Consider the following 6,820-nt stretch of genomic DNA (forward strand, 5'->3'; position numbering starts at 1 on the left):
TGAAGGACCCTGGCGGACTGTGTAGCTAGAGGGGCACCATTAGAAAAGGGGGACGGGGACCTTCCCCGCATGGTGCGGGCTACTTGCTGCCTAGCAGGACAGAGCATTGGGCTGCAAAGGACAACTTCTGGGCAAATGATTAAACAGGAATTTTCAGAAAGAAAGAGGATGTCTCTCCTCTGAAGCAGGGTGCATCTTTCTGTCAGTGATATGATATAGCTTAACTAGAGATTTTTTTCTTTATTAATGGTACATAACATAATGGTATTTCTTGCATCTGGTAGTATCTTAAATTTGAGGAAATTTAGTATCTTTTCAGTGGTAAATGACAACAGTTCACAAAAGTCCTAAAGGAAGAAAGAAACATAATTTACCACTTGATTACACATTAGGCTAATGCGTAGCTCTCTAGTTTTTAAGCATTACATTTTCTTTCATAATTAAAAAAAAAAAGAGGGCGTCTGTCTTCTTATGGGATGGAGCACACAGCAAGGTCACATGAGCTTGAAGGTGGAGGTCTGGGTGATGCGTACAAACCAAGGCACACAAGGGATTGCCAGAAAAACACCAAAAGCCAAGGGACAGACACAGAACAGATCTTCCCCTAGACCCCCCAGGAGGAGCCGATCCTGCCAACATTTTGACAGACTTCTGGCCTCCAGGACAGTGAGAAGATACATTTCTGGGGGTGTCACCCTGTCAGTGGTACTTTGCTACAGGAGCCCTAAAAGGTACAGGCTTCGATATTCACCCAGCCTGGGTACTTGTCTTAGTCAGCTCAGCTGCCATAACAAAATATCCCAAGACCCGGGGGCTTAAACATCAGACAGTGGTTTCCCACAATCCTGGAGTCTGGAGTCTGAGATCCTGGTGTGGGCAGGGCTGGTCCCTCCTGAGGCCTCTCTCCTGGGCGCATAGACGGCCGTCTCCTCCCTGTGTCCCCACGTGGTCGTCCCTCTGTGCGCGTCTGTGTCCTGATCTCCTCGTCTTATAAGGACACCAGTCCTATGGGATCAGGACGCACCCTAGTGACCTCATTTCACCTTCATCCCCTCTTTAAAGACCCGGTCTCCAAATGCAGCCCCGTCTTGAGGTTCTGGGGGTCAGGGCTTCAACATGCGAATTTTGTGCGGACACAATTCAGCCCGTCACAGACGGTGAGATCATTTCTGGTTTATATTTTTACTTGGTGTCACACCATTAACCTCCTCTAACTATGTGTAAGTTTTACGTATTTTACCTGATGCTGCCACCAACTTTTCCATCCCAGTCTCAGAATCCTTCCTGATTATGAAGCCAAGGAAGTTTTGGGGAATCAACGTTGAAAACGCCAAGCTAAAGATGAGAAAACTGTTCCATTAGGCATCTCCCTTTGGTTTTTGTAACAAGGATTTCTGGGACTGGCACTGTCAGTAAGAAGCCACAGAACTGCTGGGCCACCTGCAGTCCCTATATTTTTTTTTCCATGAGGGAGAATGTGTTTCTATTATTTTATTTTATTTTTTAAAATTGAAGTATAGTTGATTTACAGTGCTGTGTTAATTTCTGCTGTACAGCAAAGTGACTCAGTTATACACATATGTACAGTCTTTTATTATATTCTTTTCCATGATGGTTTATCACAGGGTATTGAATAGACTTCCCTGTGCTCTACAGTAGGTCCTTGTTGTTTATCCATCTTATATATAATAGTTTGCATCTACTAACCCCAAACTCCCAATCTGTTCCTCTCCCTCCCCCCTTCCCCTTGGCAACCACAAGTCTGTTCTCTCTGTCTGTGACTCTGTTTCTGCAGTCCCTTTAGAAGTGTTCTTTCAAGAGGGTTCAGGGCTTTCCCTCCTAAGCCACCCTCTGCTGTTACACACCTCTCATTATCTTTAGGCTGATAATCTGAAAAAAATTTAAAGTAAAACAAGAACATAAAGACACGTTTATTGAAGGACAAATTCACAGTGAGAATTAGTTATCAGGACTGAAGTATACAAGGATTACCAGTGACTTTGGTGGTAATATTGAAACCCCAAACCAGATTTTTTTAAAGCCCAGATAACAGAGTGTCTTAATCACATCTACACAAAGCCATTCCAATACCTCCCAACGTGGATTGTGTGTGCCCACCTTTGCCCATAAGCCACAAAATCATTACAAATACCAAAGGGCACTAAAGTCAGGAAAAGGTACTCTTTTCTTGGATTCCACATATTTTCCCCCTAAATCAGAATTTTTACTTTCTTCATTTTGTCTAAACAGCAACATTTTTATTTTTAGGCTGTTTCTTGCAAAGCACGTGAGGGAAACGGTACACGTGTAATTCAGATCTTCCAGGTTCCGGATGCGTCCACCGCAGGTGTATCTTTGAGTGGGTGAGGTTGGTATAATGGTTCCACACACCCTACATTTTTAGGACTTTATTCTAGGAAACTTTTGTGACTTTTCCCAACCATATCATAGCAAAGCATTTTCGGTAGAATGGCTCTGTCCACTCTTCCATGTTTCTTACTTTTGAAGGCAAATTGTACTTTCCCATGGGTTTCACCAACAGAAAAAAAAAAAAATAACGGGGATCAGAATTTCTCATTAGCACCTGGCTTTGAGTCCATAGGGGTTGGGGGTGGGTAGCTAACAGTTATAATTAGTTTTTTAAAAAAACACCAGCAACAACAATATCTGGATATGATGTCCATCCATGAGTCATTCTGACAGCAGTTAAAATTTCATGGCAGGTGAATAAGAAAACGGGATTGGACACGGTGTGGGGGAGAGAGAAGCACATTTTGAGGAAGGCAATCCTCAGAGACCCCCCTTCTTGGTCACAAGTATCCAGCAAAATAACCCAAGAGCTTTGAAAACCACTGGGGACCCCTGCACGCCCGCCATATTGAGCATGGTGTACCCCACACGAAATGTGGCACGTGGATGTATGTACTTGAGGAAAGACAGCGGGTGGAGATTTCCTGTTTATTCTTTCACAACCCTGTCCTCATCGTTTGAACATCACCTCTCTTAAAATTTTTGTAAATGGCTTAGAGTTTTGATTTGCATTCCATGGTCTCTCTCTCTTTATAAAATAGCTTTATTGGGGGATCATTCATGTGGCATACAATTCACCCATCTGAAAGGACAATTCTATGGATTTTAGGACATTTACAGACCTGTACAGCAGTCATCACACCCAGTTTTATTTTGTTTCTAATTTTTATTGGAGTACAGTTTGCTTCACAATATTGTCAGTTTCCACCGTACGGCAAAGCGAATCAGCCATACACACATCCCCTCTTTTTGGATCTCCTCCCCATTTAGGTCGCTACAGAGCACTGCGTAGAGTTCCCGGTGCTACACAGTAGGTTCTCATTAGGGATCTATTTTATACATAGTATCAATAGTGTATGCATGTCCATCCCAATCTCCCAGTTCATCCCACCTCCCCTTTCCCCCTTGGTATCCATACGTTCGTTCTGTACGTCTGTGTCTCTTTTTCCACTTTGTAAATAAGATCGTCTATACCCGTACTCGATGTTAGAACATTCGCATCACCCCAAAAGAAGCCCCATGCTTTCAGCAGTCACCGCTGATTCCCCTGCTCCTGCCCACCCTTCCCCAACTCCCCCACCCCCGGTCCTATTCAACCACGATTCCATCTCTGTCCCTGCAGATTTGCCTCTTCTGGAAATTCCATACGAATGGCATCATATCCTATGTCGTCTTACTTTCGCCTCTTAATTTAGGAGAACACAGGGAAATCCCCGGCGTTCAGATAAGCACTACAGTGAATCACATTTGGCCTTATTCTATCACCTGCAGCAAAGCTCCATCTATCAATTAAAAAGGCAGAGTCGCAGAAACTTGGCTTACCCTCTGCCCTGGAGGGAATCGAACCGAGTCTCTGTCAGATCCGCAGAGCATATGCAGAGTCCACGGAAGGGGCACCCACTGCCTCTAGCATTTCGCGTTTCATGGCCCTCTTCTGCACGCCTTCTTCTTTATTTCATCATTTAACTCTTTCTGAGTATTTTCTACAGCACACTTTACAGAGTCAAATGCCTGCCGCCCTGCACAAAGCTAAGGTGTGTCAGGGACTCCTTGGAAACGAGCCGCTCTGTGCTTGTACAATGGGGAAATGACAGCACAGTTCTTCTGTCCTGCGTGTATTTTTCTTGACCTGTGGTCTCTGGGGAATCACCTCTTCGGCCATCCAGACGGGTTTACAGTTCTGATGAAATCCCAACGAGCCGTAATTCCCGGTGAGCCTCCAGTCCACTGGGGGACGATTAACTAGTTCTCACTCCGGCATGTGAGTCACAGGAGAAATTTCAAATGGGCTTCCCAAGTGGGGCTGGTGAGGGAGAGACACATGCTCCACAGGGACCGATCTTCCCCAAAAGGCTCCTGTGTTTTAGCTTGGAGAGCATGAGGGTCATTTTCTCAGGAGAAAATGAAGCAACTTAATCTTTACCTCCTGGGACCAGGATTCTGATAGGAGGCAAAAGAACAGCAGGCATCTTTCAGGAAAATCATCAGTATCGCTCTGTCCACTGCGAAATGCATCTCTGGCACTCCCAGAGATAGGGCCCAGGTTTCTCCATCTTTAGAAAGCAATTGTGGGGACACTGTTCTGGGTGAAAGAAGAAAGAGAGTCTCCCTATTTCGCAGTTTATCGGCCCTGAAGAGGGGCTGAAACTAGGAAGACCCAGAATACAAATAGAACTTAAAGAACAAAGGGATTCGGATCCTACAAGGAAAGTCAGGATCTTTCCACCAAGGCGTGTCCAGGGGAGGAAAAAGAAAGGGCCAGTTCTGACACTGGCCTCCAAGAATTGGTTTACATTGGGACTTCCCTGGTGGTCCAGTGGCTAAGACTCCACACTTCCACTGCAGGGGGCACGGGTTTGATCCCTGGTTGGGGAACTAAGATGCTACGTGGCACGGGCAAAAAGAAAAAAAAAAAAAGAATTGGTTTACGTTCCAAGAACTCTTTATCTTTATAATCCCAACATCTTTTCAAATTTATTTACATATAATAATTTATAAGTATAGTAAAATACAATAACATATAATAACTATATATATATAATAATTTTTTAAAATTGGGATCAAAATGTCCTTGTTTGGAGTTTTCACCATTATGGTCATTTCCGCATAGGATTGCTATGGGAACTTGCAAAAACTACAAGCTTTAATTTCCTAGTATTTTTCTACATCTGTTCATTGGGGATTTTGCCAAAGGCATCTTTAAACTATGAACCAGAGAAGCAATCTGAGAGCTCGATGGATTCATAGAAAAAATACAATCCCCCATACTTTTCCAAGGAAACTGAGCCCCAGATATTTCTGAGGCCCTGAATCTAGTGAAAAAGCATGATCCTGTGTACGACGGATGGGTCATTGAACTTGTCAGTGTGGACATTCTCCAGGGTTTAGGACAGTGCTAATGTTGGGGAGATCTCACAGGACACACTTGTCTTGGACTAATGACCCAAACCTCGGTTCTGGGGAGCCGGAGGGACAACAGCATTGCACACACGGCCACGTATGGAACCACGCAACAGAGGACTGGCTTTCTCCACCAAAAAGGCTTTACAGAAGGTCCTCTGCTAAGAAAACAAAACATACAGCAAGTGCATTTTAGCTTCAGAGCGAAGGTTATGGTATCTACCTCTGAAAACACAGATATTACAGCAACCACAGATATTAGAATTTTTGCTAAAGAGCAGATGAAAAAAGAAGGAAAATGGGAAGTTATTCTGACACAGGATAAACCACATGCAGGGGAGACAGCCACCCAGGCAATGGGTAGCTTTGTATCTGTTCTTACATGACTGAGTTCTGGGCTTCCCCAACTTGGCTACTTAGCAGAGTAGGTGCTCAAAAAATATTTGTGAAATAAATGAATGAGCTCCTTTGCCCACTTCTGCATGGAGTCATTTGGCTTCTTCTTATTGCTTTGCACACGCTCTTTATATATGATGGTTATTAACCCATGCTCTTTTATGTAATGCTAATGTTTACTCTCTGTGTGTTGCTTGTTTTATCTTGTTTATCCTGTTTATACTGGGGTTTGTGTGATATTTTTAACCATTTTTTGTACTCAAATCTGCCATTCTTCTTGGTCACTAAGAAAGGGTTTTTCAACTCTAAAATTATGAAGATGTTTTCCAGGATGCCCATAGAGTAGTTATGTGGGTTTGTCTACATTTAGATTTGTACTCCAGTGGAAATTTTGTGTGTGATTTAAAATAAGGCTCTGGGGGGCTTCCCTGGTGGTGCAGTGGTTGAGAGTCTGCCTGCCGATGCAGGGGACACGGGTTTGTGCCCCGGTCTGGGAAGATCCCACATGCCGCGGAGCGGCTGGGCCCGTGAGCCATGACCACTGAGCCTGCGCGTCCAGAGCCTGTGCTCTGCAATGGGAGAGGCCACAACAGTGAGAGGCCTGCTTACCGCAAAAGAAAAAAAAAAAAAAAAAAAAAAAGGCTCTGGGGACTTCCCTGGTGGTGCAGTGGTTAAGAATCGGTCGGCCAATGCAGGGGATACGCGTTTGAGCCCTGGTCCGGGAAGATCCCACATGCCGCGGAGCAACTAAGCCCGTGCACCACAACTACTGAGCCTGTGTGCCACAACTACTGAGCCTGTGCTCTAGAGCCTGTGAGCCACAACTACTGAGCCCGCACACTGCAACTAATGAAGCCCGCGAGGCTAGAGCCCATGCTCCGCAACAAGAGAAGCCACCACAGTGAGAAGCCCACGCACCGCAACCGAGTGTAGCCCCTTTCGCCGCAACTAGAGAAAGCCCGCGTGCAGCAATGAAGACCCAACACAGCCAAAA

The sequence above is a fragment of the Delphinapterus leucas genome, chromosome X (genome assembly GCF_059928025.1).
Source record: "Delphinapterus leucas isolate spDelLeu-1000000601 "Yukka" chromosome X, BTC_Dleu_Yukka2, whole genome shotgun sequence".
Classification (NCBI taxonomy): Eukaryota; Metazoa; Chordata; class Mammalia; order Artiodactyla; family Monodontidae; genus Delphinapterus; species Delphinapterus leucas.